Source organism: Palaemon carinicauda, chromosome 1 (genome assembly GCF_036898095.1).
Source record: "Palaemon carinicauda isolate YSFRI2023 chromosome 1, ASM3689809v2, whole genome shotgun sequence".
NCBI lineage: Eukaryota > Metazoa > Arthropoda > Malacostraca > Decapoda > Palaemonidae > Palaemon > Palaemon carinicauda.
Genome location: NC_090725.1, coordinates 258,166,517 through 258,180,573, shown reverse-complemented (window position 1 = coordinate 258,180,573; position 14,057 = coordinate 258,166,517). Strand labels below are relative to the sequence as shown.

The window sequence follows — 14,057 nt, the reverse complement described above, 5'->3', positions numbered from 1 at the left end:
ATCAACGGCATTGTTTTTTATGAGAAAAATAAACCATTGACTGATGTCTTGAAAAATGGTTGCCATCTTGTATTTCTAAATTGCCAATCAGTTAGATTTCTCTAGTAAGCCTTAGGACCAGATCTTGCCAAATTTCACACTTTCTTCACAATTTGTACAGTTACTCCATTATGTGTTACAACATAAGTACTAGAACTTTATTTTGATGAATAAAGATAATTAAATAAATCGAAAAAGTGTGCATTAATTGATGTAATGAAAACTAACATTCCCCTAACTCGCTGGAGATATAATGTGGAAGTCGGCGATTTAGCGTAGTAGTATTAGATTGGTTCGTAGTGTCTCTCCAAATTGAAGGCATCTCATTTTGATAATGACATATACAATATACAGTATTGTATTCGAGTCGTTAATATTTCAATATGTATTCTGGGAAAATTTTAGAAGTCATCTGCTAATGCCTCCTCATACAAAGTATTTGGGACCGCCCAAGACACATCACATGAACAGTAGATTTATACACAGGAATATAAACCACCTAGTTTTATTGGCTCTATCCTTAAACCAAGACAAAGATATAATACATGAAGTTTGAGTTCTAGTATTGTGCCTCCCTTTCAGTAAGTGGCGTAAGTGATATCCAGCGAATCCGAAGAGCTGTATTTAGGGACGTCATTGATGGAGAGCGACATACATATATGATGAGTGTAGGTTGCATTTGATAGGTTTGACGAGGATGTAGATTTAGGAGGCATATTCTGATTCCCAGTGCCATTATTTTTTATCAAATTAGCTTGAGAATGGAAATTGAAGCTCTTACCATGGAGTTTTAAACATTCGTACTGTATGGTCCTAGTTTTAAACTTCCTTGGCTCTTACCATCCAGAATATATAAACGTAACTCGGTGCTTTCTTTATATCTTATGTATACCATTAGATATAAAGAAATCATATATAAATGGAACTCCGTGTTTTCTTTATATCTTAAGTATACCATAAGATATAAAGCACCGAGTTCAGTTTATATATTCTGGATGGTAAGAGCCTAGGAGGTTTAAAACTAGGACCCATACAGTACTGTATGACTGTATAAAACTCCTTGTTAAGAACATCAGTTTACATTCTCAAGCTAATTTATTAGCTATCATTTATTTGGCTATGCCCTTTAATTACAGAAGTTGTTCTAGTTTATATAAATGTTTCCTCTAGGGGGCGCCCGGGATTGAACCAGGGACCTCTCGATCTGCAGTCGAATGCTCTACCACTGAGCTACACCCCCCCTTGCTCGATAAAGTTGATTTTCTTGTTTATGAAATGCACAAGTGATGTTTTCTCTTTATATATTAATACCCTTGTGAGCAATTTAAGTTCAAAGGGTCTACTCATTTTTAAAAGCAATGATAAACCACACAAATGCTATAAGATTTATTAAGATGAACAATAAATTTTAGTTGAACAGTACAGGTACTTTGTTATAAAATATATTTGATGTTTTACATGAATTGTTTTTACACGTACTGTGGGATATGTGTAAACATGAGCATGTAGCTAATATAACATAAGCTGGTATTTTCATCCTGGTATAACTCGAGTTGTGAAATCAATAAATCCTCACTTTTTTTTTTTTTGGGGGGGGGGGTGTTATATCTTGTGATATTATGGTACTGATGCTTTGATCCTTCCTGAAGTATGCAAATTATTGGTACATTTATTTAAGTCTTGGTCCTTATTAGTTATTAAGTGATTAAATTGTTAATCTGACCAAGATTATTTCAGTATCTTATATACTAATCTGATATATTACGTGGGATTGCAATTTTTCGTATTATTTGCTGATTGGGTGATTGAAATGTTGACTGACGGGGATTAAAGAAAATGTTGATGTAAAGAGGATGAGCACTAATAGGTTGAATAAAGTAACGAATTCCTGTAGAAGCTAATGCGTAATTAGCAGGCTTTAACGAACGAGTGATGTTATTTACTTACAAATTTGATATGTTTCTTTGGAGTCTTATCATGACCTGGCTAGTTGTTTAATGTATAGGGTAATTGAACTAAAACTTGACTGTTCAGTGAATTATCCGATTGAGTATTTTTAGTATGCCTTGCTAAATTGATTGAAAAATAAACTCAATATATGGAAAGTTGATAACGGGTTGTGTTACACATAAGAAATTGACGTAGTATGTTTCTTTCACAAGTTGTTTTGCTTCGATTTTTTACTTTTTAGATATCTTTCCTTTTACATTATTTTCTGAATGAAATCTACACGAAGAGTCTGGTGGAATATCTTATTGAGTGCTTGTACCTTAGTTTATTAATACTCCGTCGAACACTTGTTTGATATCCTGATATAGGATGCCTTGTTCATTTATAGCTGACATGATGTGAATAATTCCATGCGAATTAAATGTTTTGTAATTTTCAATTCATTATTTTCCAATGTGTGCGTGTGTGTTTTTATTACGCCATCCGCTAATTACGAAGTATAATTATATTATAATTTTTGGTATCACAGTTTGAACATGCAAAAAAAAATAAATAAAGAAAATGGGTATTTTATTCACTTGAAATGTTAAATTGATACTTTTAGGGCCTTTGGTGGGACCATTGGCAAGTGAGAACTCATTACGTCACGGCGTCGTCATCGATTATAACCCAATCGGGAGAGTGCCGAGAAACACACGTGTCACGCTCCACTACCAGCTGACCGGTTTCACAGGAATGATACTGAATTCGTTTGAGAAGAATATGAGAAGTTCATCGACTTAAGTCAATATAATAAAAAGCAACATTTTTAGAGACTTGTTATAGATTGTATTTCATTACTTGAGCAAAAATAAAGAATTCCCCAGTGGCAACGGCGTGGGTGTCATGTCAGCAAGTTCGCCAGGACTGGTCTGTCAAGGTCGTGCATGACTGTAGCTAGGGAGGGAGTTTAGCCTCCATTGAAAAGGGACGTAAGCCCTGCTTTGCCTTGAAACTGAAAACCATTGTTTTGAGATGCTGCAAAAACCTCACAATGTTTCATATGATTAATCTTTTTATATAGTAAGTTTTTATGGGATGGTTATCATGGCCGGAAGTGAAGGGAAAAGAAAATAACAGTGGGTCTGAAATTAGATGTTTATTTCAAGCTGGAAAAAGCATGTGATAAGAGGAATCAGACGGGGACATTGTGACTTTAGGATAATTTCTGACCATCAAAATCTCTCCCTAGTACAGTTTTTCATTATTTTTTTTTTTAAAAAGGATAATTTTTAATACTTGTTTTTCAAAATAATTCAAGGGGGCGCCCGGGATTGAACCAGGGACCTCTCGATCTGCAGTCGAATGCTCTACCACTGAGCTACACCCCCCTTAATTAATTAAGAAATTTAATATATATATATATATATATATATATATATATATATATATATATATATATATATATATATATATATATATATATATATATATATATATATATATTATACAAATGGCTTAAATTTTTTTTTTCCATTTTTTTATCCTGAAATATAACATGCCATGTACTGTTTGGGTTTGCTAGATTTTTATCCTGCAAAAACAGTAGTTACCAAGAATAATACAATAATTTCAAGAAACTTGCACAATTGCTTACGAAAGCAATGAAGTATCGTTATTTCTGTTATTTCATTCTTATTTTTCATATTTTCATTTAGTGTCCTGTAAGAGTAAATAGTTATGAGTGGAAGGATTCATGAATACTAAATTCAACTAAACACAAACAGGAACCAGTGTCTGTAAGAATTAAAATAAATCAAACGTAAAGTAATAGCAAAGCCTTGAGTACTAGATGACAACCTGCTGTCAAATACCAATTAACTTAGCAGTGTTCAAACTGTATTAAGATATAAGAGTGTATAATTGAAGCACGTATACTGTAGAATCCACAGCTTCTTTATTTATTTGACGTTTCGCCGCTTTAAGTCATTCTCAAATTGTACAATGAAGTCGAGACTAACAAACAGAATGTCAAAGAGCATTTGACATCATGCATAATAAATTTATCATAAGAGATTAATTAATGCTTATCAGCATCATCATCATCATCATCTAATCCGACATCAGCCTTAGTTTTTGGGGCCCCTGGTCTGTCAAGGGGTGCGTTGAAAATCTCCTTAATCTAGTTCAATAACTAAATAGTTTCTACTTTTTATTTCATTTCTTTCCTTATACTCCCTATTACTTATCTCAACGTTTTATGGCATTCTCTAACATTCCTTTCTTGTAGATACCCCCTTTATTTCATCCACACGTTTATCAATAGTATTGACATTATTATCAATTATCATATTCAAGTCATTCTCATCGTCACCTTCCTATGCGTGAAATATATCAAATCTAATATTACTCCATTCGATAAATGTGTTTGTGGTAGTTCTATCCCTCCTGATTTCTGTGCAATTTCTATAACTCCCACATTATCTAAAGGTTTTGGATGACTTTTTGCAAAATGTCTAACTAGATATGCTGAAGGTAATCACCTAGTTGGCTTTCACAAAGGCCTTGAAGCATATGATACTTTTCTTACAATTAAAAATGCAATACAGAAATCCATTGATTGGGGTAAGGAAGTACTTATGATTGGCCTTGAGTCCTGCCTTTGACCGTGTTAATCACGAAACCAATGTTTTTAAACTTAAACAGATGGGATTAGGTAGGTCTAATTACAGATGGGATTAGGTAGGTCTAATTACAGATGGGATTAGGTAGGTATAATTTTAGCATCATTATTGACTTTCTAAATGACATATGGCTAAAAGTAATTCTTGATGGGCACCATAGTGACTAGAAATGTAGTATCGGATGTTGGCCCATTAATTTTTCATATATTATTATTATTATTATTATTATTACTTGCTAAGCTACAATCCTAATTGGAAAAGCAGGATGCTATAAGCTCAGGGCCCCAACAAGGAAAGTAGCCCAGTGAAGAAAGGAAATAAGGAAAAATAAAATAATTTAAGAACAGTAACAACATTAGAATAAATACTTCCTGTATAAACTATAAAAACTTTAACAATACAAAAGGAAAAGAATTAAGGTAGAAAAGTGTACCCTCAAGCAAGAGAACTGTAACCCAAGACAGTGGAAGACCATAGTACAGAGACTATGACATTACCAGAGACTAGAGAACAATGGTTTTATTTTGGAGTGTCCTTCTCCTAGAAGAATTGCTTGCCATAGCTAAAGAGTCTCTTCTACCCTTACCAAGAGGAAAGTAGCCACTGAATAATTACAGTGCAGTAGTTAACCCCTTGGGTAAAGAAGAATTGTTTAGTAATCTCAGTGTTGTCAGGTGAATGAGGACAGAGAAGAATCTGTAAAGAATATGTTAGACTATTCGGTGTATATGTAGGCAAAGGGAAAATGAGCCATAATCAGAGAAAAAGGATCCAATGTAGTACTCATGATATGGGTTTTGACCTTGAAACAGGTTACATAGGCAGATGATGCCATTCCATTTGCATCAATTCCATCCTCTGAGTGTAGACCTGTGTTTGTGGAATCGTTTTGTAGAAATCTATATAAAATTGGTGCATAGTGCACATTATGGGTCATGAAATTGAACCCTAACAAAACTCAAATAATCATTATAAGTAGGTCAAGGTCATTGGCTCCTCAAAATTTAAATTATCTCGTGAGGTAGTGTTTGAAGTCCTTCATTCTACTATGTTTTGAATATTGTTCTCCTTTCTGGTCTCAATATGGTGATTCTCATCTTAATTAGTTGAACAAAAACTTGCGGTTTATTAAATTTCTTATCTCTGATCTGGATATTAATCTCTGGCACCGTTGTTCAGTTGATTTTTTTTTTCTTTGTTCGAAATAGATTGCCTGGCCCTTTTAGCCAGACAGGGGCTCATGTTATATAAGATTTTTCATAATTCTGACCATTCTTTGCTTTGAGATTTTCCCATTCGGTATGCAATTGATTCTAACAGTGGTGCCTTCTCCACCACAAGGCTCAATACTACACAGTATTGTAGAAGTTTTATTCCAGGTATGACTAGATTTTGGAATGATCTTTCTTATCTGGGAGTTGAATCGGTGGAACTTCAGAAATTCAAACTTGTTATAGTTAGCTTATCTATTTAAGATTATTATGAAATTTATTATTATTTTCTAGTGTTTTTTTTTATTAATAGTTTATTCGTTACTTTTCTTTTTCCTTTAAGCTATTGGCTGCTTTCCCTTTTGGCACCCTTGAGCTTGTATTTTGGTTTTCCTATTATTATTGTTATTACTAGCTAAGCTACAACCCTGTTAGAAAACGCTGGATGCTATAAGCCCAGGGGCTCCAATAGGGAAAATAGCCCAGTGAGGAAAGGAAATAAGGAAACAGATAGAAGTGTGTCTTGAGTATACTACCAAACAAGAGAACTCCAACCCAAGACAGTGGAAGACCAGGATACAAAGGCTATGACACTACCCAAGACTACTAGTTGTGTTTTAGCTTGGCTTGTGACTATAAAAATGATTCACACTCCTTTCTTGTTAATCTTGCAATTTCAGCTGTTTTAATATTGCCTAATACCAGATGGTGATCTGTGATACTGTCTGATCTTCATGTTTTACTTGGAACTTGGATATTTAATTTTCGTCGCTATATGATCAGTTTGGTTATTGGTTGTGTTGGAATGATTTGAATAATAATCTGTTTATAAGATTAAATGACATCACCATGTAGCTGTTGTCATCTGCTACTTCATGTAATCTTTTCCAATTGAGGGCATAAAAGTATCGGTATTTCTGCTTATCATAGCTTTGGTCTTTCGTCGGATTCATCATGCCGTGTTCTGATACACATATCTACTGTTTTTTAAGATTTAAAGAAAATTACCGTTGTCTTCATCTCTTATAATGGGACATAACTAACTAGATCTATGGTTGGTTCCCGCAATAATTTATTGGATTAAAAGACATCACTACAGAATACAGATTATTATGTACAAAGAAACTGACACCCTTTCCTATGCAAACCTAATTCTTCCACACTCCAATGTTCATCGCATTTCCTACGCAGCAGTAATTTTTGATTTGCATCTTAAGAGCTTTAGACTCTTACCGTTGTGCTATATGTACCTTTAGGTAACTATCATACATTCTGTGACTATATATATATATATATATATATATATATATATATATATATATATATATATATATATATATATATATGTGTGTGTGTGTGTGTGTGTATGTATATATATTTATATATACAGTATATGTATGTATATATATATATATATATATATATATATATATATATATATATATATATATATATATATATATATATATAATTGGTGTATGCGACCCATCAAAGTGACACGTTGCATTTCCTGTGCAGCATCAATTTTTAATTTGCATCTATAGAGCTTTGGGCCCTTACCATTGTGCTGCTTTTACCCTTTAGGTAACTATCATACATTCTGTGACCTTATATACATTTATTTACACATATACATACACATATGTATATATATATATATATATATATATATATATATATATATATATATATATATATGTGTGTATATATATATATATATATATATATATATATATATATATATATATATATATATATATATATATATATGATGGCATTTGTGGACTATGAAAAAGCCTTTGATAGTGTGCACTGGTCAGTTTTGTGGAGAGTCCTGAGTTATTATGGAATTCCTCTTAAATATGTGAATTTGATTAAGTGTGTTCATAAGCCTAGCAAGTGCAAAGTTAGTGTTAATGGAGTCCTATCAAATGAATTGCCAGTGAACAGCGGAGTACGTCAAGGGAATGTGTTGTCACCTATGTTGTTTATCTTCCTCATGGATTTTGTAATGTATAGAACAATTGGGATGGTTAAGAAGGATTGGACTTGATTGAACAGGACATTAGCTGTCCTAGAATATGCTGATGATGTTGCCCTTATTAGCAGAACACCACAGAATTTTCAATGCTTGCTTACCAGAATGCATGAAATATCACAGCTCTTAAATCAACCTCTTACTTCGGTTCTTAGTCAAGGGATACGAGCAAAACAGTGAGAAACTTATTGGTGATTGAAATAATGCACACTTTATGAAAATAAATATATTCTAGAAAAATCAACAATTCGGAAATTGACACAAAAATAAATCACTCGAAATATTAAATCTGAACTAAACCTTAGACTAAGACAAAAAGAAAGAAACTTTGAAAAATTAAGCAATCACTTGTTTCACTAGAAATGAATTCATAAAAATATTTAATTTTGGTGATTAATGTAAAAAGTTGATACTTTAACACTATGGAAAATAAATCAAATTTACAATTATATATACTAAAACTATTACTCTTACGTCCTTTGGTTCACTCAAAATTACCGAACGGTTAAGCAAAATAAATACACTTCACAGTTTAACCTTATTACACAGGGCCAGTCACAAAATTTTTATATTTTAAAATATGCTTACGTTAACACACTACACTTTTAATTAATCACCCAATTATATCACCAATGTTTGATCAACACTATACACGGTATATATTGTAAAAAAAATCACTATTCACGTTTAAGAGGAATTATGTAGTAGCTGTAGAGAGGGCTGATGGATGTTGGTTCTTTCAAAGGGATAAGCTGGATCTCTTCTATCTGTCTCCTATGCATTGCTAGCTCCTTATGTATGGACTCAATTCACTTTAGAAATTTCTAGTAAGTCATTCTCGTGGCGTGGGGACATGGCTCTAGTGGCTTAATGTTGCCAACTTAGTAATTTGAAGAAAAGGTTCTAACGTTGCTTGCGAGGCAACTCTCTCAGCTAATTCCCCCCACCTCCTCTCCTAACATTCAAAAAAAGATTAAACTTGTGTTTAGAATTTTCATGTCTCTTCCAACCACGTGGAAACGGGATACAATCCCTAGCGTGTGTCATACAGCATACCGTTTAACAAGTTTACATAAGACTTCGTAACAAAACTACGTGAAATGAAAATTTAATTTCTTTAAAATAACGTGAATTCACTTATACGAAACAAAGGAAATACAACTAGAGAAGTGACGAAAGTCTTATGTAATATACATACATTACTTAATCCTACTCTTAAATGAAAAATGAAATACGGGAATATAATATTCTACTTCCATGAAGACCAGCTTCGTAAGGATATATATATATAATATATATATATATATATATATATATATATATATATATATATATATATATATACATATATATATGTGTAATATATATATATATATATATATATATATATATATATATATATATATATATATATATATATATATATATATATATATATATATATATATATTAGTGTTTACGACCCGTCAAAATGACGGCTATAAATTTAGATAGATATTCACAAATACGCACACAGATTCAACCCTTCCCACCCCCTTCCTTTATCCTACAATACGGCAGTTTTAGCTATGCCTGGGAGATTGGGGTTTCAGAGCACAGTGTATGGCTGCTCCTCTCCAGCAAGAGAGAGAGAGAGACAGAGGAGAGAGAGATTTGCTCCTCCTTTTATATATATATATATATATATATATATATATATATATATATATATATATATATATATATATATCTGTTTGCTTTATTTTGTTGCTACATAAAGTGGTAAACTTCCTATTATTAGGAATTATGTCGTTGGTAACACCACGCGTTGTCACGGCAATGTTGACCCGGTCTGTGCTGATGATGGGTATGAATTTTAATGTGTGTAATTGTAGCTTTTATTTTCTTGTAGATATTTGATTTGTAAGAATTATGGTATAAGTGGGTTTATGAATAGAGATACTTCACTTTAATATTGCTCAGTTTATGGAGAGAGCATCGGTAATTGATTTTGCCAGAATAGCATATACAGCAATTCATAAAATTACATTATTTTGGTTTGACACTGTTTAATAGAAATATCAACAGTATTTAACGCACACATTTAAAGAGTGGTCATTTATTTATTATTGTATGTTGTGGAAACATATTGCATCAAACGCTTAAAGAATGCATCAGAATGACGTATGCACAAACCTAGTAATATATGCTGTGAAATAAACAAGTTTTGCTCCTTTGTGTGTTTCCTCAGGAATATTTCTATTCCTCATCCGTTTTTATTGAGGAATCATTTGACGCGAGACTTATCTTCCAGGAAACTAATGATAAAAGAATATTTTGTTTCCGAAATAATGTTAATTGGTAATTACAAACAGAAGTTGCTGGTACTGATGATTTTTTTTTTATTTCAGCATGAAAAAAAGTGAATACCATCGAGAAAGAGGCTGTGAGGTTGAATTGACATGAAGTAAGGGATGTAATCTATGTTAGAGGGGATGCTTGTAGAATGAAAGTGGTTTACTAAGTTTTAAGTGGGGCAATAGGGAGTAGAGAAAATGAAAACGAGGATTGTCAGAAGTTAGGTGAGTCAAGCAGAGTACATTTATTTTTTATTTATTTATTCTGTATGCATATAATAGTACGTAAGATATGCACATACCTTTCTTTTGTATTAATAGTACTTATTTACTTTTACACATAAATGCGCGTATGTTTCTTTGCTCTCTCTGAAAATCGTCATGATCAGCTGTATCTGCCTATAGACACTTGTAATACGATTCATGATGACATCACCATGTTTACGTTGTCGAGCGGAAGCATGACGTCACAGATTCTAAACTGGGAAGCGCGGTCATAGAGATCCACATCACACAGCATTACCAATTTACCAGTCAATACGTTTCGCCGTAATGATATGTTGATATAATTAAACTTTGATTTTAAACGTATATGAAATAAGTCGATAGTGACTTGAAGTGTCTTTGTTCAATAACAATTTCCTTTTATATTAGTTAATTTAAGAGTCGATTAAGTTTTGAGTTTGTACTGGTACGTCCCATCACTGGGTCTGGAGTCAGTCAAGGTCGTTTAGGATTATTTGAAGAGCGACTAAACTCAGTGCCTCCATGTTTCGGTGCTTCCCCTAGTCAATTCCAAAGGAAAATTTAACACTTACTCATCTGTTTTCCCTTTTTGAGTATAATGGTAGCGTAAAATTATTCCTAATGTAGTGTTTTGAAAATAACCATTTTCAAGTAGAGCTAAAGTAATAGAATTTGTGCTTAATTGCTTTTTCAGGATTTAAAAAAAATCAGTATTTTTAAAAGGCAATTGTTTTATCGTAAAAGCTTTTTAATGAGGTATGGCTAGATAAGTTTTTTCTTTTTTTTGAGTGGGTTGGGCAGAGGATTAGGAATCAGCTTTAGTAATAATTTTCCCCATGATTTTCTTTTGACATGGTTTTTCAAGTTACTGTTACCAATTAAAAAGATGGTAGCCTGAGGGGGCGCCCGGGATTGAACCAGGGACCTCTCGATCTGCAGTCGAATGCTCTACCACTGAGCTACACCCCCTTGATAATGTGAGTGAAATGTATTATCATAAATTTTTTCTCTAAGACTAGTAAGTATTTACAAAATTGTAAATTAGTGACAGATATTTTAATCTACAGAAAAAAAACTTTCCTCATTAAAATGGCCGATAACAATCAAAATGTTGTAGGGCGGGTGTTGCGAGAATCGAAAATTTGAAGGTAATTTGACAACTGGTTCTTAAGGGCCACCACAACTAACAATGTATTAGCCCCCATTCATAAGACCATTTCCATATAAAATTTCAACCGAAGGTAAATTATTACTACAAAGCCGTTAAACGTATTCTAATTACCTTATAGTAATTTGTGAATTTCATTATTTTTTATAGTAATTTACGAATATCATTAATTTTGTTCATATTAATTTATATATATATATATATATATATATATATATATATATATATATATATATATATATATATATATATATATATATATATATATATATATATATATATCCTTTTTTTAGAAATATATATGACATTCTTTTCTCTTATAGAACACTATTTTATAGACGTCGGCATCACCTCCTGTCAAACCTCGGATTTCCCTCCATTTTTTCATGCGGTAGAGATGTTGACTGGTCCAGTTTCCTTTACTAAACTATAAAAAAAAATGTGTTATAGTGGCATACTATTATCAATGGATAACTGTCTTAAACATGTCAAGAGGTAGGATAAATTATTCCAAAAGACGACGAAACTCAAAGAATTGGGTATATTCTAAGTGGGATACTACCGATAGAAATTTCTTGGGTCCTTTGTCTTGCCAGAGAACACTACATAGAATGTTGGGTTACAGCTAATTTTTCCTTTGCCTACACATACACCGAATAGTCTAGCCTATGCTTTACACATCCTCTCTCCTCATACACCTGACAATACTAAGATAAACGAAAAAAAAAAATTCTTCACTCAAGAGTTTAACTACTGTACTGTAATTGTTCAGTGGCTACTTTCCTCTTAGTAAGGATAAAGGAGACTCTCTAGCTATGGTAGGTTAAGAACACTCCAAAATCAAGCCATAACCTCTGTACCATGGTCTTTCACTGTCTTGGGTTAGCGTTCTTGCTTGAGAATACACTCAGGCACACTATTCTATGTGTTTCTGTATTTGTTTTCCTCACTGGGATATTTTACCTGTTGAAGCGCTTTGGCTTATAGCATCCTGCTTTTCCAACGGGGACTGTAGCTTAGCTAGTAATAATAACAATAGAATTTAAAAAAATCAAAAGAATCTTGACCCTGTGACTTCCACACATTACCTCTGGGATTGCATAGGTATATACTGAGGCTGGAATTTCTCCCCAAGTGAAAGCTGCAGATCAAACATAAAAGCAGTTAATTAAAAGAATTAGTAAAGTTAAAGTGAATCCAAATTAGATAGTCGTAATAGAGGGAAAACCTTTTGGAGTATAACTGTATCTAAAAAATTATAAAAATTTCATCATTATGATGAATGATTTTTATTTGTTTATAGTTTTCTAAAATATTTAATGGTATTCTATGCATAACCCTAAAGAGGTTTAAAACCTCTTTACTGACCAATTTTCCATTGTTAAAAATACTAAGCTCAACCTACTATGTTACACGAATTGTTTTAAGCAATACAAATTGAAAATGCGGCCATTAATATTAATGATTGATTTATTGACCGATTGATTTAAAGTTTTCTGGTATCCTGACATCTAAGGTCATAAAACTACTTCACCTCGAGCCAAAAATTTTGAACTGAATTGTATGCAAAGATGACTTACAAAAAAACCTAATTTACATCACTTGATGCCACTTCGTATTTTGAGCGCTGTATATATATATATATATATATATATATATATATATATATATATATATATATATATATATATATATATGTGTGTGTGTGTGTGCATATATGTGTGTATATATATATATATATATATATATATATATATATATATATATATATATATACATGAATGTCGTATCAAATGTTCTGATTCATACATTCTATGATACAGAATCATTCGTGTCTTAATTCCAGATCTCTTGTAATATTGACTTACTCGGTTCAATTACTTAGTCTTTTGATATTTAGAATAGTTTTATCTATGGCATGAATTTATGGCTCAAATACCAGTTTTCAAGTGTGTTGCAGTTACTATGCATATTACCATTATCGATACCATATTGATAACATGAGCGTTTTAATGGTTGTTAGAATAAGAGTGCAACATGCAATGAAATAATGCATGTCATACACTTCTCTAACAATGATAGTGTGGAAAAACTAAAAAATCAAAATCCTCCGAAATTGTAAACTGCACCTAAGCTCAGCTTAGGAACCGGGTGTCATCCGCACAGGACTCCTCATACATCTGGAATGGAAAAAAAATAATGTGTAAACTTCTGGGATTGATTGGCAGTTTTTATTGACGTTACCAATCACCGGCATATTCTAGATAGGGGCTTGGATAATGAAAAGAAATAATTATTGTACATGCATATATACATTTCCATTAATATATTCACTATTTATTGTAATACAAACTATTAACTTCTGGCCTCAATTTTAGAACATGTTTTCATAGACATTTAGCATGA

General features: G+C 32.2%; 3 non-coding genes across 3 annotated transcripts; all 3 read right to left on the bottom strand.

Annotated features, from left to right (window-relative positions):
* Window positions 1-1,207: 1,207 nt before the first annotated feature.
* Window positions 1,208-1,279, bottom strand: TRNAC-GCA (transfer RNA cysteine (anticodon GCA)). The gene has a single exon. It is a non-coding gene; the product is annotated as a tRNA-Cys (tRNA).
* A 2,008-nt stretch (window positions 1,280-3,287) lies between these two features.
* On the bottom strand, window positions 3,288-3,359 carry TRNAC-GCA (transfer RNA cysteine (anticodon GCA)). Its single transcript has one exon. It is a non-coding gene; the product is annotated as a tRNA-Cys (tRNA).
* An 8,021-nt stretch (window positions 3,360-11,380) lies between these two features.
* On the bottom strand, window positions 11,381-11,452 carry TRNAC-GCA (transfer RNA cysteine (anticodon GCA)). The gene has a single exon. It is a non-coding gene; the product is annotated as a tRNA-Cys (tRNA).
* Between the last annotated feature and the right edge of the window lie 2,605 nt (window positions 11,453-14,057).